This window comes from Bos grunniens, chromosome 5 (assembly GCF_055505025.1).
Source record: "Bos grunniens cultivar Pamir isolate PY7600 chromosome 5, Bosgru_T2T1.0, whole genome shotgun sequence".
Classification (NCBI taxonomy): domain Eukaryota; kingdom Metazoa; phylum Chordata; class Mammalia; order Artiodactyla; family Bovidae; genus Bos; species Bos grunniens.
The window spans coordinates 120,492,006-120,513,891 of NC_141169.1; the positions used below are offsets into that span (position 1 = coordinate 120,492,006).

The 21,886-nt window shown below is 48.8% G+C and overlaps 1 long non-coding RNA gene across 3 annotated transcripts; it reads right to left on the reverse strand.

Moving 5' to 3' along the window:
- Window positions 1-9,838: 9,838 nt before the first annotated feature.
- On the reverse strand, window positions 9,839-15,831 carry LOC147373282 (uncharacterized). Of its 3 annotated transcripts, none has more exons than XR_015164938.1 (3): window positions 15,722-15,831; window positions 15,148-15,484; window positions 9,839-14,289 (listed from the first exon to the last, which is right to left on the reverse strand). It is a non-coding gene; the product is annotated as an uncharacterized LOC147373282 (long non-coding RNA). The 3 variants fall into 3 exon arrangements; XR_015164939.1 differs by having other exon boundaries at window positions 15,148-15,264; window positions 15,722-15,825; XR_015164937.1 differs by having other exon boundaries at window positions 15,148-15,302; window positions 15,722-15,825.
- Window positions 15,832-21,886: the final 6,055 nt, after the last annotated feature.

Below are 21,886 nucleotides of genomic sequence, written 5' to 3' on the forward strand. Positions count from 1 at the left end.
CACACGGAAGGACAGAAGTACCAGATCTAAAATGAAAAGAGGAGTGAAGCACAAAGAAACGACAAATGTGAGATAAACTGCGAATAAATTGTGAATAATTAACTACGAAAAACTATAATAATCTTGTGTTACCAAAAAAGGAATGTTGAACTCATGACAGTTATGGTAAATAAGTTATAGAGAGATGATTAGGATACCCTGGGGTCTTTGTAATACGTGGTGGTGGTGGTGGTGGTTGTTTAGTCACTAAGTCGTGTCCAACTCTTGAGACCCCGTGGACTGTAGCCCACCAGGCTCCTCTGTCCATGGGATTCTCTAGGCAAGAATACTGGAGTGGGTTGCCATTCCCTTCTCCAGGGGATCTTCCCGACCCAGGAATTGAACCCAGGTCTCCTTCACTGCAGGCACAGACTTTACCAACTGAGCTATGAGGGAAGCCCCTTTGTAATACATGGAGAAGGTATTTTGTGTTAATATTTGATGAATTAAACGTAAAGGTGATAACAGTTCAGTTCAGCCGCTCAGTCATGTTTAGCTCTTTTCCACCCCATGGACTGCAGCACGCCAGGCTTCCCCGTCCATCACCAACCCCCAGAGCTTCCTCAAACTCATGTCTATTGAGTCGGTGATGCCATCCATCCATCTAGTCCTCTGTCGTCCCCTTCTCCTCCTGCCTTCAATCTTTCCCAGCATCAGGCTTTTTTCTAAGGAGTCAGTTCTTCACATCAGGTGGCCAAAGTATTGGAGCTTCAGCATCAGTCCTTCCAATGAATATTCAGGACTGATTTCCTTTAGGATGAACTGGCTGGATCTCCTTGCAGTCCAAGGGACTCTCAAGAGTCTTCTCCAACACCACAGTTCAAAAGCATCAGTTGTTTGGTGCTCAACTTTCTTTATGGTCCAATTCTCACACCCATACATGACTGCTAGAAAAACCATAGCTTTGACTAGACAGACCATTGTCACCAAAATAATGTCTCTGTTTTTAATATGCTGTCTAAGTTTATCATAGCTTTTCTTCCAAGGAGCAAGCATTTTTTAATTTCATGGCTGTAGTCACCACCTGCAGTGATTCTGGAGCCCAAGAAAATACAGTCTGTGTGGACTAATAACTAAAATAATAGAAACATACTGTACTTTCTCAGAACTGTCAGAGAAAATTTTTAAAGAGAAAAAAGTGTCAGTGCAGGATAAAAGAAGAAATGAAAGGCAAAATAACAAAGAAAGATCAAGATAAGAGCACAGCATGAGAGTAATTACAAACCTAGATATACCACTGATTAAAACAAGTGTACATAGAATTAAAGTTCACCTAAAAGGCAAAGACCAACAGATAAACTCTAATAAAATCTAACTATACTGAATTACAAGTCAAAGAAAACCATAAAGTCACAGAAAGATTGAAAGATAAATGTATGTGTAGTTAGTCTAATTAGACTTCCCTGTAGCTCAAACAATAAAGAATCTGCCTGCGATGCAGGAGACCAGCATTCAATCCCTGGGTTGGGAAGATCCCCTGGAGAAGGGCATGGTAACCCACTCCAGTATTCTGGCCTGGAGAATCCCATGGACAGAGGAGCCTGGCGGGCTACAGTCCTTGGGGTCACAAAGAGTCAGACGCTCCTGAGAGACTAACACACACACACAGTCTAATTATATCAATATTGGAATCAAGGGGACCTCCCTGGTGGTCCAGTGAATCCTTCCAGCGCAGGGGACTCGGGTTCAATCCCTGAGTGGGGGACCCAAGAGCCCACGTGGGGCGACTAAGCGCCAGCACCACAGCTACAGAGCTCGCGAGCCGTGGCGCCCGCATGCCGCCCCTAGAGGGAAGGCCACGCCTCACAGTGAAGAGCCTGCACGCCGCAACCAAGACCTGACCAGCCAGAAATTAAGACAAACAGAATGAGCAGATGTGGCTGCTGTGTCTGCCATTTAAATTAAAAAAAAAAAAAAAAATCAAATCCACTACAAGTCAAAGCTATTACAAGAAATCAGGAGAGTGAGCATATTACGTTAAATGTTTAATTCATCAAGAAGTCACATTTGAAACTTTGTACACACCTCATAACAGGGCATCAAACTGCGCAAGAAAATATTAACGCACAGTAACAGTAACATCACTCTCAGTAACGGACAGTACAAGCGAGAAATAATCTGTGTGAAAATAAAAGATCTGAAGAAGACGACAAACAAAATATTGAATATTATGCATTGTTCGCATTATTTCAAAACACATCAAGGATATTGATGAAAGTAAGTCCCCCCCAAAAAAAACCTCCCAAATTTGAGAAATCTATACGTTCAAGAAATTTAATGAGCCACAAGCAGGATAAATAAAAACGAAGCACCAACAAGGCACATTAAAATCAAATAATTTACATCCAAGGGCAAACAACCTTGAAAATACCCAGAAGAAACTGCCACGTTTCATTCAGAGGAACAGTTGTATAAGTGACAGCTGACTTCTTGTCAGAACCGTCAAAGACCAGGAAGCAATGGAAATATATCTTTACAGGGAAAAATGTCAACCCAAAAATCTATATATAAATACAATAAGCTTCACAAGTGAAGGTGAAGATATTTTTATATAAATCAAAATTGAGAAAATCAAATACAAGTAGGTCTTCCATACAAGAAAGGATGTTGATGGACAGCTCAGATCTATACAAAGACCTATACAACAGAAAACTATTATCAGAAATGCCAGTTATGTGGGTAAATAAAAAGGATAAAAAATGAATAAATATAACACATGTATTATTTATAAAGGTACTTATATATGTGTCTCTGGAACCTCTCTTGGTGGCTCAGATGGTAAAGAATCCATCTGAAATGTGGGAGACCTGGGTTCGATCCCTGGATTGGGAAGGTCCCCTGGAGAAGGTCCCCTGATGTGTTTTGAAATAATGCGAACAATGCATAATATTCAATATTTTATTCATCGTGTTCTTCAGATCTTTTATTTTCACATAGATTATTTCTTGCTTGTACTGTCGGTTACTGAGAACAGCTACCCACTCCAGTATTCTGGTCTGGAGAATTCCATGGGCTGTATAGTCCATGGGGTGGAAAAAAGAGTCGGATGCGACTGAGTGACCTTCACTTTCACTGGAACCTCTCCAGCTCAATGACTGCCATTTCCTGCTCCAGGGGATTTTCCCCACCCAGGGATTGAACCCACATCTCCTGCACTGCAGGCAGATTCCTTATCACCGAGCCACCAGGGAAGTCCCCTGCATAGTATCATGCACACATGTGAAGTTGCTTCAGTCATATCCAGCTCTTAGCAATCCTATGGACTTTAGCCTGCAAGCTCCTCTGTCCATGTGATTCTCCAAACCAGAATACTGGAGTGGGTTGCCATGCCCTCCTCCAGGGGATCTGCACGAGTCAGGGACTTAACCTCATCGTTTATGCCTCCCGCACTGGCAGGTGGATTCTTTACCACTGGTGCTGAAGAGGAAAAGTTAAAATTTTACATAATTCTCCTCCTGCCTCTGTAACTCAGCTTGCCCCTTGCAAAGTCTGGATCACGTAGGTCACGTAGTCTCAGAAAGTGGGGACTCGCAATACTAGGAAGTGGGGTTTATCTCACTCACCCTTGTCCTGCTCTTTGCAGTCGCCCAGCCCCTGCAAGCTGCTTAAACATGCCTGTCGTGTAAAGACCAGGCATCCCCCTCCCCATCTTGACCACTGTTCCTGCATCTTCGAAACCCCTAAGTTTAAACCAGCCTGTCAACAGCTAGTGTTGCCCACTACAGTCTCTCTATAAAAACTCTAGAATCCCTTTGTTCAGGGCTCAGAACTTGGAGTGTTAACTCCTCTGGCCCAGCTGGCGTAATAAACCTGAGTTCTCCAGCCCTCCAAGTGTGGTGCTTGCTTTCTTGAGTGCTGGTTTCTGCGACCGCGCCGCCTGGGAGGCCCCCACATGGCATATTGACATATAAAAATATAGACGCTCACCTTAATTCATTTAAAAGAGATAGAATAGTTTAAAGCAAGAAAGTATATGTAAAGCAAGAGAGTTCCAGGAAAACATCTACTTCTGCATTACTGACTACACCAAAGCCTTTGACTGTGTGGATCACAATAAACTGTGGGAAATTCTTCAAGAGATGGGAATACCAGAGCACCTCACCTGCCTCCTGAGAAATCTATATGCAGGTCAAGAAGCAACAGTTAGCACTGGACATGGAACAACAGACTGGTTCCAAATCGGGAAAGCAGTACATCAAGGCTGTGTATTGTCACCCTGCTTATTTAACTTACATGCAGAGTACATTGTGAGAAACGCTGGGCTGGATGAAGCACAAGCTGGACTCAAGATTGCCGGGAGAAATATCAATAACCTCAGATATGCAGATGACACCACCCTTATGGCAGAAGGCGAAGAAGAACTAAAGAGCCTCTTGATGTAAGTGGAAGAGGAGAGTGAAAAAGTTGGCTTAAAGCTCAACATTCAGAAAACTAAGATCATGGCATCTTAGTTATTTGCCATCACTTCATGGAAAATAGATGGGAAACAATGGAAACAGTGTCAGACTTTATTTGGGGGGCTCTAAAATCACTGCAGATGGTGACTGCAGCCATGAAATTAAAAGACGATTGCTCCTTGGAAGAAAAGCTATGACCAACCTAAACAGCATATTAAAAAGCAGAGATATTACTTTGCCGACAAAGGTCCATCTAGTCAAAGCTACGGTATTTCCAGTGGTCATGTATGGATGTGAGAGTTGGACCATAAAGAAAGCTGAGCACCAAAGAGTTGATGCTTTTCAACCGTGGTGTTGGAGAAGACTCTTGAGAGTCCCTTGAACTACAAGGAGATCCAACCGGACCACCCTAAAGGAAATCAGTTCTGAATGTTCATTGGAAGAACTGATGCTGAAGCTGAAGCTCCAGTACTTTGTCCACCTGATGCCAAGAACTGACTCCTTGGAAAAGACCCTGATGGTGGGAAAGATTTAAGGTGGGAGGAGAAAGGGACGACAGAGGATGAATGGTTGATGGCATCACCAATTCCATGGACATGAATTTGAGGAAGCTCTGGGAATTTGTGATGGACAGGGAGGCCTGGTGTGCTGCAGTCCATGGGATCGCCAAGAGTTGGACACGACTGAGCTACTGAACTGGACTGAATTATAAGCTCTGTGGAGGCAATAAGCCAAAATAGCACAGAGAACTATACTGTTACAATTTCCTATATTCTACAAGAAGTAATATCATGTAAACTCTAAGCAGATTATGATAAGTTTAAAATGCAAATGTAGAGTAATCATTTAACATTATGCAAAACAGGTGCAAAAATCACATGAAAAGAATCAAAAGGGCCAGGGGAATAAAAGAAGATCACACAGATAAAACAGGAAAAATAAAAACTGAATGCACAGATGCCATGACTATTAACATAGAAAAACCTAAGGAAACAAAAAATTTAGTAAAATTAGCAAGTGAATTATTTATCCAGACCTCAGGATATAAGTCAATATACAAAGATAAATTATATTTTTATACACTAAGCTAAGCTAGGTGTTAGTCACTCAGTCTTATCTGACTCTGAGACCCCATGGGCTGTAGCCCGCCAGGTTCCTCTGTCCATGCGATTCTCCAGGCAAGAACACTGGAGTGGGTTGCCATGTCCTTCTCCAAGGGATCTTCTGTACTCAGGGATCAAACCCAGGTCTCCTGCACCACAGGCAGATTCTTTACTAACTGAGCCACCAGGGAAGCCTTTTTATATGCTGCTGCTAAGTCGCTTCAGTCGTGTCCGACTCTGTGCAACCCCAGAGACGGCAGCCCACCAGGCTCCCCCATCCCTGGGATTCTCCAGGAAAGAACACTGGAGTGGGTTGCCATTTCCTTCTCCAATGCGTGAAAGTAAAAAGTGAAAGTGAAGTTGCTCAGTCGTGTCCGACTCTTAGCGACCCCATGGACCTCAGCCCACCAGGCTCCTCAGTCCATGGGATTTTCCAGGCAAGAGTACTGGAGTGGGGTGCAATTTTATATGCTAGCATTTAGAAATCAGAGAAAAACTTTTAAAAGTAAATTCTATTCACAATAATGTCAGAAAGAAACACGGAGTTCTTAGGAACGGATTAACAAGAAGCTGCAAAAGTACCCTGAACGCTACAAAGGCTAATGAGAGAAACTAAATAAATAAATGAGAAGAGTTTTTGGATTGGGTGGCTAAATATTTTTAAGACATCAGTTTTCCCTAAATTGACCTCTAGATTCAATACAGTCACAAGTAGACTCTCAGCACCACTTTTTAAAAATCAAAATCTTGTCTCTAAAACGTCTGTGGAATTTTACAGAATCTAGAAAAGCCAAACAAAGACTATAAAAAGCAATACTGGGACTTACATATGCTGAATTTAAGGTTTACAGTAACCTAAAGTCAACGTTCAGAAAACTAAGATCATGGCATCTGGTCCCATCACTTCATGGGAAATAGATGGGGAAACAGTGGAAACAGTGTCAGACTTTATTTTTCTGGGCTTCAAAATCACTGCAGATGGTGACTGCAGCCATGAAATTAAAAGACACTTACTCCTTGGAAGGAAAGTTATGACCAACCTAGACAGCATACCAAAGAGCAGAGACATTACTTTGCCAACAAAGTTCCATCTAGTCAAGGTTTTCCCTGTGGTCATGTATGGATGTGAGAGTTGGACTGTGAAGAAAGCTGAGCGCTGAAGAATTGATGCTTTTGAACTGTGGTGTTGGAGAAGACTCTTGAGAGTCCCTTGGACTGCAAGGAGATCCAACCAGTCCATTCTGAAGGAGATCAGCCCTGGGATTTCTTTGGAAGGAATGATGCTAAAGCTGAAACTCCAGTACTTTGGCCACCTCATGTGAAGAGTTGACTCATTGGAAAAGACTCTGATGCTGGGAGGGGTTGGGGGCAAGAGGAGAAGGGGACGACAGAGGATGAGATGACTGGATGGCATCACTGACTCGATGGACGTGAGTCTGAGTGAACTCCGGGAGTTGGTGATGGACAGGGAGGCCTGGCGTGCTGCGATTCATGGGGTCGCAAAGAGTCGGACATGACTGAGTGACTGATCTGAACTGAAAGTAAATAAGTTGTAAGGATAAGGATGGACAAATAGATCAACAGAACACCGTCGAGTGCAGAAATAGACTGATGAGTACAGGGTCAACAGCATCAAAGCCGTTCATTGAGAAAAGAAAATATCTCCAAGACGTAGTGGATATCCACGTGGAAAAGGTAAAAAGGTTCCAGTCTGGCGTGCAAGCTGCTTTGAAGTCATAGGTCTCACCTTGTGCAACAAGAAAAAAAACGAAAGCTGACCCTGACCGAAAAGAAATTACCCTTTTAGAGACAAAGAGAAAAAACAATGAAGGGGAAAAAAAACAGAATATCCAATAACTGAGGCAATCATAAAAGATGTGATACAGTTTCAACTGATAAAGGAAAAATACAGCATCTGAAGCAATGACTGAGAACTTTCCAAAATTAACGACAGACACCAAACCACAGATTCAGGAATCTCAGAGAACCACAGGCAGGATAAATACCCCAAAATCCAGACCAAACTGCAGAAAATCAAAGAAAACGAGAAAATCCTGAAAGAAGCCAAATTTGGTGGGAATGTAGGGATAAATATTACATCAGAATTCCCCTCAAAATATTCCAAATGAGAAGAGAGTGAAGTGAAGTATTTTAAATACTGGGGGCGAGGGAGTGGAGTAATTCAATGTTGTCATTAAGTCTTGTCTGGCCCTTTGTGGCACCATGGGCTTCAGTACACCAGACATCCTGCTCCTTCATTAGTTCCTGGAGTTTGCTCAGATTTGCATCCATTGAGTCAGTGATGCCATCCAATCATCTCATCCTCTGCTGCCCTCTTCTCCTTCTGCCCTCAACCTTTCCCATCATCTGGGTCTTTTCCAATGAGCTGGCTCTCCGCATCAGGTGTCCAAAGTATTGGAGTTTCAGCTTCAGCATCAGTCCTTCCAATGATATTCAGGGTTGATTTTCTTTAGAATTGACTGGTTTGATCTCCTTGCTGTCCAAGGGACTCTCAAGAGTCTTCTTCAGCACCACAATTCAAAAGCATCAATTCTTCGGTGCTCAACCTTCTTTCTGGTCCAACTCTCACATCCATACGTGACTACTGGAAAACCCATAGCTTTGACTATTGGTAGGTGAAGTGACGTCTCTGCTTTTTAATATGCTGTCTAGGTTTGTCATAGTTTTACTTTCAAGTAGCAAGTGTCTTTCAATTTCATGACTGCAGTCACCATCCATAGTGATTCTGGAGCTCAAGAAAATAAAATCTGTCACTGCTTCCACTTTTTCCCCTTCTATTCACCATCAAGTGACGGGACTGGATGCCATGATCTTAGTTTTTTAACGTTGATTTTTAAGCCAGCTTTTTCATTCTCCTGTTTCACTCTCATCAAGAAGCTCTTTAGTTGCTCTTCGCTTTCTGCCATAAGGTGGTGTCATCTGCATAGCTGAGGTTGTTGATTTCTCCCCACAATCTTGACCAGCTGGTGATTCATCCAGCCTGGCATTTCACATGATGTACTCTCCATATAAGATTAAAAAACAGGGTGACAAGATACAGCCTCATCTTACTCATCTTAATCGGGAAAGTGAAAGTGAAAGTCGCTCAGTCGTGTCCAACTCTTTGAGACTCCATGGACTATACAGTCCATGGAATGCTCCAGGCCAGAATACTGGAGTGAGTAGCCTTTCCTTTCTCTAGGGCATCCTCCCAACCAAGGGATCAAACCCAGGTCTGCTTCATTGCAGGCGGATTCTTTACCAGCTGAGCCACCAGGGAAGCCCATTAATTGAGAAAGGAGTTCCCAATTTTGAATCTGTCAGTTATTGCATGTAAGGTTCTATCTGTTGCTTCTGGACCCACACACAGGTGTCTCCGGAGTCAGATAAGGTGGTTTGGTATTCCCATCTCTTTAAGAACTTTCCACAGTTTGTTGTGATCCATGCAGTCAAAGACTCTAGCATCGTCAATGAAGCAAAAGTAGATGTTTTTCTGAAATTCCCTTGTTTTCTGTATGACTCAACAGATGTTGGCAATTTGATCTCTGGTTTCTCTTCCTTTCCTAAATCCAGCTTGTGTAGTGGAAGTTCTTGGTTCACGTTTTGCTGAAGCCTAGCTTAAAGAATTTGGACGTTACCTTACTAGCATGCAAAATGGGAACAATTATATGGTAGTTTGGACATTCTTTGGCATTTCCCTTCTTTGGGATTAGAATGAAAACTGACCTTTCCCAGTCCTGTGGCCACTGCTGAGTTTTCCAAATTTGCTGGCATATTGAGTGCAGCACTTTAACAGCATCATTTTTTAGGATTTGAAATAGCTCAACTTGAATTCCATCACCTCCCTAGTTTTGTTCATAGCAATGCTTCCTAAGGCCCACTTGACTTCACACTCCAGGATGTCTGGCTCTGAGTGCGTGACCACACCATCATGGTTATCTGAGTCCTTAAGACTTTTCTTGTCTTAAGAAACCAGTTATTCCGTGTATTCTTGCCACCTTTTCTTAATCTCTTCTGCTTCAGTTAGTATACTTCACTTAATATTTCTGTCCTTTATCATGCTCATCTTTGCACGAAATGTTCCCTTGGTATTTCTAATTTTCTTGAAGAGATCTCTAGTCTTTCCCATTCTACTGTTTTCCTCTATTTCTTTGCACTGTTCATTGAAGACGGTCTTATTATCGCTCTCTGCTAGTCTCTGGACCCCTGCATTTAGTTGGATATATCGCTCCCGTTCTCCCTTCCTTTTCACTTCTCTCCTTTCCTCAGCTATTTGTAAAGCCTCGTCAGACAACCACTTTGTCATCTTGAGTTTCTTTTTATTTGGGATGATTTTGAACACTGCCTGCTATGCAATGTTATGAATCTCTGTCCATAGTTCTTCAGGCACTCTGTCTACCAGATCTAATCCCTTGAATCGATTTGTCACTTCCAGTGTGTAATCGTAAGGGATTCAATTTCGGTCATACCTGAATGGACGGCCTAGTGGTTTTCCCAGCCTTCTTCAATTTAAGCCCTAATTTTTTTGTAATAAGGAGCTCATGATCTGACCCACAGTCAGGTCCAGGTCCTGTTTACAGAGCTTCTCCATTTTGGGATGCGAGGAGTATAATCATCTGATTTCGGTATTGACCGTTCGGCAATGTCCGTGTGTAAAGTCTTCTCTTGTGCTGTTGGGAAAGTGTGTTTGCTATGACCAGTGCATTCTCTTGGCAAAGCTCTGCTAACCTTTGCCCTGCTTCATTCTGTACCCAAGGCCAAACTTTCCTGTTAATTCAGGTATCTCTTGACTTCCTACTTTTGCATTCCAACCCCCTAATGATGAAAAGGATTTATTTCATTGTTGTTAGTTCTAGAAAGTGTTGTATGTCTTCATAGAACTGGTCAACTTCAGCTTCTTCAGCATCAGTTCTTGGGACACAGACTTGGATTACTGTGATGTTGAATGGTTTGCCTTGAAAAGGAACCATGTCATTTTGAGATTACACCCAAGTACTGCATTTCAGACTCTTGTTGACTGTGAGGGCTACTCCGTTTTTTCTAAGGGATTTTTGCCCACAGTAGTAGATGTAATGGTCATCTGAGTTAAATTTGCCCCTTCCCATTCATTTTAGTTCACTGATTGCTAAGATGTTGATATTCACGCTTGCCATCTCCTGCTTGACTACGTCAAATTTACCTTGAATCGTGGACCTAACCTTCCAGGTTCCTATGAAGTATTGTTCTTTACAGCATCAGACTTTACTTGCACCACCAGATACACCCACAGCAGAGCGCCCTTTCCACTTTGGCCTGCCTCTTCCTTCTTTCTGGAGCGGTTTCTCTGTTCTTCCCCAGGGGCATATTGGACAACTTCCGACCCAGGGGCTCATCCTCTTCGTGAATCACAGCCCCGTCATAGCAAAGGGGCTCGCGCAACTCAAGGAAGCTGTGAGCCATGCTCTGCAGGGCCATCCAGGATGGATAGGTCACGATGGCCAGTTCTGGCAAAACGTTGTCCACTGAAGGAGGGAATGGTAAACCACTCCAGTATTCTTGCCTTGAGAACCCCATGAACTGTATGAACAGGAACTCAATATCCAGTAAAATTATCTTTCAAAGTAAAGGAGAAATAAAGACTTTATCAAATGAGCAAAAACTGAATGGATTTATTGCTAGTAGACCTGCCTTACAAGACAGTTTCAAAGTTCTTCAGAGAAGGGAAAATTACATGAGTCAGAAACTTGGATCTACATAAAGAACCTTAAAGAAGAATGAATGAAGGCAATATGAGCTATTATTTTCTCATTTTTTCATGTTTTTAATTGAGGTACCAGATGGTAATTTGTTCGAAATAATAATAGCAACCACATAAAAACAGTCCCAATACTTTGGCCGCCTGACGCAAAGGGCTGACTCACTGGACAAGACCTGATGCCGGGAAAGGCTGTGGTCAGAAGAATGTGACAAAGGATGTGATGGCAGGAGGGCATCACCGACTCAGTAGACATGAGTTTGAGGAAACTCTGGGAGACGGTGAGAGACAGGGAAGCCTGGCCTGCCGCAGTCCATGGTGTTAGAAAGAGCTGGACACGACTGAGCAGCTGAACAACGAGTCGCTGGTTATGGCTCATGGAGAAGTGGAATGAATGACAGCGATGTTACCAGGGCCAAGAGGGCAGAACCAAAGAGTGGTCCTAAGGGGCTCTCTGTGACGTGGACTTGGACTGTCTGTGGCGTACTGTAAGCTCTAAACAATGTTCCTAAATTATGACTGATCTGCTGAGAGAGAGGAGAAAGTCTTACTGGCTCAGTCGTGTCCGACTCTCTGCGACCCCACAGACTAGAGCCCACCAGGCTCCTCTGTCCATGGGACTCTCCAGGCAAGAATACTGCAGTGGGCTGCCATCCCCTTCTCCAGGGGACTTTCCTGACCCAAAGATTGAACCCAGGTCCCTTGCATTACAGCCAGATTCTTTACCGTCCAAGCTATCAGAGAAGCACACTTATGAGAAAGACGAGTCATATAAAATGCTCAGTTAAAATCAGAGACTGCAGAAAAAGAGTAGAAGACAAGAAAAAGAAAGAAAGAATAAAGACAACCATAGGAAACAGCAACAAGTATGGGAGATACTACTCCAAGTGAAATAATCACTTCAAACATCAATAGTCTAAATACACCAATTATACAACAGATACTGTCAGAGTGGATTTTTAAAAAGAATAGGAGGAAGAAAAGACCCAATTATAGGTGGTGTATAAGAAACTCAGTTCACATATAAACACACAGATAGATTAAATGTGAAGGAACAGAGAGAGAGAGGCCACGCTCACACTGATCAGAAGAAAACTGAGGTTGGTGTATTAATTTCAGACAGAGCAGACTTCATAGCAGGAAAGCTATCTCAGACAAAGAGAGACGTTGTGTCACCGAGTGGTCAGTTCTCCAAGAAGCCCTGACAATCTCTAATATGCATGCACCTAACCCAAATCCTCAGAATAACATGAGACAGAATCTGATAGTGCTTCAAGAACAAACAGGAAAAAAATAGCATTCATCCTTATCTCACATCATACACAACAATTAATTAGCGATGGATCACAGACTTAAACATAAAAAAAAATCTGTAAAGCTTTGAGACAAAGCATAGTGGAATATCAGCAAGATCTGAGGATAAGCAAAGATTTCTTACAAAGGACATAGACAGCAATTGCCATAAAAGACAGCATTGATGAAGGGGAAAGTGTTGCAATGATGCACTTCTGCTCATCAAAAGACACTGCTAAGAAAACGAACCAGCCCGCAGACAATCGGAGAAAATATCTGTTAAATACAGATCTCTCAAAGGACGTGAATCTGAATTGGGCAAAGAACACACACCTCTCAATAGCAAAAGAAAAAAGAAAAGTAGCCCAGTGAAAAATGGGCAAAGGGCTTCAAAAGTCCTTTTACAGAGGAAGCTATACCAACGGCCAATGGATGTTTTATTAAAAAATGCTTCGAATCCTTATGACTCACTGGGGAGATGGCACATTCACTGGCGAAATATAAGGAGACTGGAACTGCCAATACTGATAAGAATTCGAAGCAAGGAAAACTTCCCTCCGTCACTGACGGGCAGGGGAGATGCCAAACCTACCATGCAAAGTGGCTCAGACATCTCTTACAAAGTTAAGGGCGTTGACCCAGCATGTCCACAGACAGGTACACACCCAAGGGTGGTGGAGACAAGTGTCCACAAAAGACTCTGCCCTCCAGGGCTCCGAGCTGTTTCCTTCACAATCGATAATTGTCCATCCAGTGCAATCGTCCGTCAACAGCAGAACAGATAAAAATTTCAATCTCCAAGTATGACGAGTCTGTAGGATTCGGAGCAAGTGGAACTATTTACACACCACTGGGGATGGGGGGGGTGGATATTGGAACAGTCGCTTTGGAAAATAACTTGTCAAATAAAGTGAATTTGAGCATGATTTATGTTCAGGCAATTCCATGTCTCGGTTTAAGGTCTCGCATATATTCAAGGAAGTTCATAGCATCCCATCCAGGGGAGCATAAAACTAGAAAACTGAAAACAACCCAGATGTCCATCAATCAGAGAATAAATAAATGAAATATGTTTATGTATTCATGCGAAGGAGCCCCTTGTGTCGATGAATGCATCTCAGTGGCAAGAGGCAGAAGCAGCATTGTGTCAGGAGCATAATAACCTTAAAAACAGCACGTCTTAGAAATGATTCCACTCAATGCAGTCTGATCCTGTTTTGTACAATACAGAAATGTGCAAAAATGTGTAAGATGTTGTTATAACTCTATGCGCAAACTCCCAAGAAAAGTGAACAGAGTCAAGGGGAAAACACAGCACGCAGGACACTTTCTGGGGCTAATGAAAGGGGAGGGGTGGAGGCTGCATCGGGGACTTTGAAGGTGACAGCGGTCTCTCAGCCCCGTGAGAGGACAAGAACGCCGGTTAGTTCCTGCGGACGCCACGGACGCGGTCTGGAAGTCCTCACGGTGCGACAAAGATGAGTTTAAAGAACGTGCCCTGCTTGGGTCCCTCTTCTCGGCAGTGAGGGCGCCTCTGCTGATGGGCCAGATTGGGGGGTGGGAATCCGTCCCCCGGGACCGTCTGGTCTGGAGCAGGAGCATCCCACCCGTGGGGCCGCCACAGTCGGGAAGACGCTGAGCCGGCGGGGCCTGGGTCTCGGGCGCCTCCAGGAGCGTCAGCGCCAGGGCTCCTGACAGCCACTGCGCGTCTCCTTCCGGCCACCTACCAAAGCCAGAGATGCGGGGGACGCGGGTTCAAGCCCTGGGTCGGGAAGACCCCCAGAGGAGGACGTGGCAACCCATCCCGGTATTCTTGCCTGAGAGACCCCACAGACATAGGAGCCTGGTGGGCCGTGGTCCAGGGGCTCGCACGGAGTCGGACACGCCTGACTGAGCACACACAAGCACACAGGCCTGCAGGTCAGGGCGGCTCGGGGCAGGCACCCTCTGGCTGCAGCCCTGGTCCAGTCTGCCCTCGGCTCTCGTCCTCTGTGCTGCAGAGCAAGCTCGTCTTCCTCCTCCAAAGGCAGGAGCCCAGGAGGACGCACCTCAGGGCGCTGGCCCTGCCTCCACCGTGTTCGCGCGCACTCCCCTGGCCAAAGCCAGGCAGGCACCCAAGCCAGTAAGCACAGGGTGACGCGTGCACTGCCCCCCGGGGAGACACCCTGCCAAGTCACAGGGCAAACCGGGAGGAAATGAAAGAAACGGCAAAAAGTTTGTAATAACAACCGCACCCTGTGCCCGCGCCTGCAGAGAAGGGAAGCAGACTGACAAAGAGCATCCCGGGGGCAGAGGTGTGGAAGCGGGGTGGGCGGGAGTGGGGGGGGGACAGGATCACTTTGCCTACAACTCCGCTTAGGGTGGGGGGTGGATTCCTTGACCCTTGCTGGTAGACCGTGGAGCCCACGTTCTGCGGACTCCAAGCCACATGTGCATGTATCGAGCTCCTGTTGTATGCCAGAATCCGTACTTAACACGTGTGGTGCCTCACCACCCAGGCCTCAGCCTCCCACACGATGCCACCGCCCCACCTGCCCGAGATGCCCACACAGTCCCCGCCTTGAGCCTTCCCCGTAAATACCTGCTCAGCGCCATCGCTGTCTCTGTGACTCGGCTCCTGACGGTCCCCCAAAGGCCAGCTGACCAGTTCCCCTTCGACTGCAAGTTTCACTCACTCATTTAACAGTAATTCGAGCACCTACGAGGTGTCAGCTCTTATTCTGAGCCCTGGAAAGTCTGCAGAGACAGACCTGACTCCAGTCACACGCCCCACAATTCTACTCCGTGCGGGGTTGGGGAGGCACGTGGTTCTGTATTCTTGGAGTGCAGGCAGGCACACGCCCCTGAGGCCCCAGGGTTCGGCTCAGGTCACGATTTGCCACGAGTGAAATCCCCAGCAGCTCCGGGTTTCCAGGGACCTTGGAAGAGCAAACGAGGGGGCCTGGTGGTCCACGACCCCTTTCTCCACCCTGGGGCTGGGGCACCCACGGGGATTTCTCTGAACCCCCCTCCACCGTCTAAGAACTTGGCCTCCAGTCTTAGAGGGGTCCTGAAGCACGACTGATGCCCCGTGTTAATCGGGGGGTGTTCTCCCGAGGGGTGCCTGCAGTCCGGCATCTCTGCGTCAAACGCACAAGACTGAACCTTTCTCCTACCTGCCGGGGATTTCTGAACCTGCAGTCTATTCTCAGCTTCATCACGATGACCCCTCCTGAGGAACATTCAGTCTTGTCCTGGACTCCAAGTGAGACTTCCGGGCCAGGGGCTGTCCATCTAGGTGGGAATGGATGGCGGAGGCGGGCAGGGGGAGGGTGGGGGAGGGTCCCGGGGGAGGGTCCCATCGGGTCCCACCCTCGCCCCCCAGCACAGGGGAGTGAAAGGCAGGGGAAGGTCGGTGGGCGGAGCTCCCCAGAGGACTCAGGTGGCACATTTACATTGTCAGCCTCCATGAAAATTTCCCATTCAAATCAGCCACGCATCTCGCCTTCACTGTAAACTTATCTAGATTTAAAAAGAGAGAGAGGGTCAAGGTGTATTGTGTTTGTGTTATCTCCATATATTGACTCGTTTCGGATTTGCATTAAGAATCAGATGCTGATCTTGTCTCATCTAAGGCCCTCAACCTGTCCGGAGTATGAAGGGCACACAGTCGCCCACGACGCCCGGCCCCCAGAGCCCCCGGCCACCTGCCAGCGTCAAAGGCACTGTCTCAGGGACCCAGGACTGACTGCACACCTGAGCCCCAAAAGCTGCGAGAGACAGGAATGGCCCTCCTTTGGAGCCTCGAGGCAGAGTGCGGCCGCCAGCACCCTGGTCTAGGGCTCCCAGCCTCCAGAAGGCGGCAGAATGAATTCCTAGCGTTCAAGCCACCCAGCCTGTGTTAGTTAGGAAACTGTCAGAATCTCCCGGAGCGGGTGGGGGACGAGGGGGCAGCTGAGCCCAGCAGCGAGCCCCTCAGCGTCGCCCTGTGACCATCCAGGGCGGCCATCCCGGGCCCATGAGTCCTGCTGTCCCGGTGGGCTCCTCCTCGGGGCCCTGGGACTCTGTTTACAGTGAAAAGAAAACTCTCCTCTTTCAAATAAACGTACCTCTGGTTCTAGAAGGAAGCTGGTCTCAGGAAAGTGGCTTCAGTCAGGACCACGGCTCAGCCTGGCCTTTGCTCCCAGGAGAAGGGGGTCCCCCAGGCCTTCACCCCTCCTCGGCCCAGGCCCTGGGTCCATAAGCTCCGAAGGAAGGCAGGCGGCCGGAAGGACCACACGCTCCCTTGGAATGAAGACTCCCTGTTGGCACATCCCACCTGTGTCCAGGCCCCCGAGGCCGCCCAGGAAGGACTGAGGCCCCAGAGGGTGTGGGGGCCCAGCTAGGAGAGGCCGGGGTGCAGCGCCCACAGGCCAGTTCATGGCAGGAGGGGGCCAAGCTACAGCAGCCGCCTGTCAGGCTTCACCCACTCCCCTCATGGTCTGTTAGCAGACTTGACCCGACCTTAGAAGGAAAAACATCCATCAGTTACAGACGAGAGACACGGAGACCCAGACAGAGGTGAAAAGGGACACAGAGACACAGCAACAGAGCAGGGCCCGGGGCCACCTGCTCATGGCTCCAGAGAAGAGAGCACAGGGCCCTGCCCGAGGGGCCGGCCCAGAGCGGGCTCTGCCCGGGGGCCCTGCCCGAGGGACCGGCCCAGAGCGGGCTCTGCCCGGGGGCCCTGCCCGAGGGACCGGCCCAGAGCGGGCTCTGCCCGGGGGCCCTGCCCGAGGGACCAGCCCCAGAGTAGACTCTGCCTGGGGACCCTGCCCGAGGACTGACCCCAGAGTGAACCCTGCCTGGGGACCCTGCCCGAGGACTGACCCCAGAGTGAACCCTGCCTGGGGACCCTCCGAGGGACTGGCCCCTGGGACATCCCCGGGAAGAGAAGCACCACCCTCCCCTGGAGCCCTGCCGCAGGGACAGCAGGGCCTCAGGCCCAGGCCTGCTCCTTCAGCACCGCATCTTCACCCCCAGGATGTTGGAGCCCCAGCTTCCCCCGGGGGAACAGCCCCCTGTGCCCGGAGACTCGGCTCCAACCTCTGACCACAGAATTCAGGACCTGACCCCAGGTCCCAGGCGCCCACTACATGCTCAGGGAGAAACCCCCCTGGGCGCGAGCTCCAGGCGCCACATCCAGCCCGGCCGTCCAGCCCCCTGCAGCCACAGGAGGACAGGATGAGGGGCTCTGAGACCCGCCTCCGCAGGACCACTCTCCTGTGTCCCTCATGGGCCCTCTCCTGCGAGGCCATATGGGGCCCCTCAGAGCAGGACGTTGAGGCTCAGCGGTGTGGGAGGGCAGCAACCCAGGGAGCGGAGGGGGTGCCTGCCCCCGGAGACCCCACTCCCCGTCAAAGACACCAGATGTAGGGGGAGGCACCACCAGCCAGGACAGTGACCACTGGACCCAGCGCTTCTCAGCGAGACCGTGGGAGCTGCAGGGGCAGCAGGGGCCCTGAGGAAAGCTCCCTGCAGGGACAGCCCGGGTCAGGCTCTGCTCTGGCTGAGAGCAAGGGGGCCCCCAGCCCCCACGCCCCGCAAGCACCCCAGGACGGCCGGGAGCCAGTCCTGCTCCAGGCCTCCCGCGTCTGACTTTCCCTCTTTCACACCCTCCTTCGCTGAGCTCAGTTAATTACAAAACTGGTTCACACTCCATTATTTTGACTTGCCTCCACCTCCCGGCGCCGAGTAATTAGACACCGCGTTCAGGCGCAGTGGAGCGCGACCCGGGTCCCTGTTCCCAGAAGGAAGCCTGGGCGCGGGCGGGCTGCACCTGGGCCGCGCATGGGGCGGCCCGCCACGTTCCTGCAGGAAAGCACGCCCGCAAATTAATTAGCAATTAAAAACTTTATTTGTAAAAGCAAGCCGAGGATGCACATCTTGTTAAAATGCAAGCTATTGTCTCCAGCCCAGTTTTAAATGAGGAATGAACAGAAACGCCAGAGATTGACAGTACTCTGGCAAGAGCGTCTTCAAAAACAATTTGCTGAATATTAATGAACCGAAAATGTCATTTCTGGTCCAATTACTAGAAGTAATTAGTTTTTTTTAATTATGGAGGAAGTGGAATTTTAATAAGGTCAATTTTACAATTACAGTTTAAAAAATACTAATTGTACTGTCATCACATCTTATATAATAAATGACATTAACTTGCTAACATCTGTTGATTTTAATATAAATAAACCAAAAATATCATTGTGTCGCATTCTTTGGGGAAAGATGATACAGTGAGAGCTGGATGGCGTGTGAGGGGAGAAATGGGGCTCCAGCCACCCCACGGGAACCCCACACCTCACTCTTGGGCCTGCTCACCTGGACCACCTCGGAGGGGGCGCCTGGCGCCTGGTCTGACCGGCCCTGAACACGAGGCCTTACAAATTCCACTCAGATTCAAGCTTCTGTGTGACATGGATGGCCTGCCAGCCCTGCAGGAGGCAACCAAGCCCTAGAGGTGCCCAGCTGGTCTCCTGTCCATCACCAAGGGCGTGGCCAAGCCCCTCCTCCCAGGTCCAAGCCCGCGGGGTTGCAAGCCCTGCGCCCCGCTCTGCCCAGACGCGTCTGATCCCTGGGGTCAGGCCCTGGTACAGGGGTACCCTCCTCCATCCCAAGCTCCTGGGCCCGAGTGTGAGGACACATCCCGTCAGGGATGCCTTCCAGGCCCCTCCTGACCCCGACCCTGATACTGACCCTGGCCTGATGCACCTGCTCCACAGCAGCTCCATCCCGGCCGTGAGCACAGACCCCACCCAGGCAGCCCCCATCACTGCCCTGGCGTTGTCACAGGGTGACCCTAAGGGACCCCCGTGGCCAGGCCCACCAAGGCAGGAACGGGAGTGGGGAGCCATCCCAGAGGCAGGGTTACCGAGCCCCGGGTGGCGGACACGAGGCAGAGACCGGCTTATTCAGGGACCTCTGGATGGCCGTGCTCTGATGCACCGAGACGGCTGGGCTGCACTGGCCCCGGCGCTGGAGGCCGGGCTGCTTGGAGCCACTTGCTGACCTGACCGCATCTCCAGGCCGCGTCCACCCTCACACTGAGCTCCTACCATCAGCATCACACTCTGAGCTGGGAAACAAGGACCAGAGGAGCCGTGAGTCCCGGGCCCGGGGCTGCTGGGAGGCCGAGCTGGGCCAGGAGCCGAGGACGTCTAGAGGGAGAGGCTGGGGGGTTCATCGGGGTTAGGTGTTGGGGGCCAGCGTGAGGCACTCCGCCCGTGGCAAAGGTCATGAGGAAGGAGGCTCGACATACGCAAAGGTGGGATCGAGCCTCAGGAGTCCCCCTGGAAATTCTCGAGCATCTACCCCCATAACCAGAGCCTGCCTACTTTACTACTTTGTACTCTCACCTACACCTCTGACTTTACGGGGGGCTGTCCCCCACCACCTCTTTTGGAGAAGGAGTTAACTTAGAGCTCCAGTTAATAATTCCTGGGCGTGATAGGAGTGTTTCAACCTACAAACTCCTCTGAAGGTTCTCTAGCCTGCCTGACAGGCTTGTCCGGCCACATGTGATTGCTCACAGCCTCCCAACCCTGAGAGGCACGAGATGCTTTAAACCTTCTAAAAACAGGTTCCTTAGAAAAGTTAGAAAACCATTAGTATAAGTATAGTGGGCTGATTAGAAATTGTGTTGGTGAAGGGTTTTTCATTTGTTGAGCCAATGTTTGTTGCTAAGTCTCCACATCCCTGCCCTTACACACATTAATGAATATATAGAAGAAATAAGTATTAACCTTTGATATTAATCACGTTAGACCTTAGGCTAAGTAAATTCTTTCCTTAACTAAAACCCACTACACCCTCACCCTGTAGGAATGTAACTTTACTTGGGTGGCATCTGTTTTGAGAATAATCAGCCCTGGAGAAATAAGTGTCCTGATTGACTGACCGCTGTCACAAGGAGAGGGTCGTAAATTGTCAGCAGGCCCCCCTGGCCAGAAGATGATGTAACACCCCTAAGACCTCTGTATACAGTTGTGTGAAGCACCTGACTTTAATAAAAGTCAGGACTGCTGTCCCCACGTGACTTTTGTATAACATCTCAGTGTATAAAAACAGACTCTGGGAAATAAAGAATTGGGATCAGTTTCTCGAAATACTGGTCTCCCCATGTCTCTCTCTCTCACTCTGGCTGAGTCTCCATCTGGAGCGCGGAAACCACCATGCTTACTAATTATGCCTGGGCTTCTAAGATCTGACCAGGGAGGCCTCAGTGTCTCCTCTCCTTTGGGAGAACGGAAGGACGCCTGTGGCCTACGTAAGTGGTGCAAACTTCTTGTCTTGAAGTTTTATTGGTCTCCCGCGTAAACCAAGCCACTCAGCCTCTTCTCTCCACTGAATTTTCCTACTGAGCTATCCTCATTCTATTACTCTTTATATCTTTAATTAATATCTAATCGAAGCTATTGTATCCTGACCCTTGCCGACGCCATCCCCGCTTCGAATACCCTGGATCAGGCGGGGCTGGACCCCGGCAGTTAGGATGGCCTCAGCCCTGGACGGCTCGGGCCCTGCCCTTGGTCATTGCTGCTTCCGTCCACTTCCGCCGACTCTGAGAAGCGGCTGGTGGGCAAGGTCCACACATCCCTGCCGGCTGGCACGCCTGGGCTCACGGTCCTGGAGGGTCCTCCCGAGTGAGGAGATGAGGCCTCCGTCCCGCCCTCGCACAGGACCGATGACCTGCTTAGAGCGGACACCCAGGAGTCTTCTCGGAAGGAATAAGTGATCCCAGGCTGGCCGGGGTCGTCCCTGGGGGTTATGATCGGCGCCTCCCCCAAGGGCACGGCCAAGGTTTGACACAGCTGGCTCCACCAGCCATGTGCCTGTAAAAGGACTCAGCCCCGTCTGATGAAGTACCGAGCAGACCCTGCCGCCCACTCGAGTCCCTGGGGCCTGAGCCCATCCTGCCCGGCCAGGGCACTTCCTCGAGGGATCAGCTCGCGGACGTTTAAGACATCGGTGGGTGCTTGTGGGGTCCCTGGGAATGTCAGGTTGAATTTTAATAATCCAGATTACGATCTACTGATAAAATTAGGAGAAGCAGAAAGGTTGTATTTAAACACAGAACCCCAGAAATGAGCACTCCCCGGACGATAAGCGACAGTAAGGACACTGAGGCCTCACTCGGAGGCCTGGGGGCAGGAGGGGCCGCGGGCGCTCACTCGGGCTCGTGGCTCCTGCACTTGGGGCAGGCGGACCTGTCCAGGGAGAGTCCAGTGACGGGCCCAGCCCCGCCCCCTAAGGCGCCAGGTGTCAGGGCCTGGCCCCCATCCTTGGAGCCTTTTAGGTCGTGA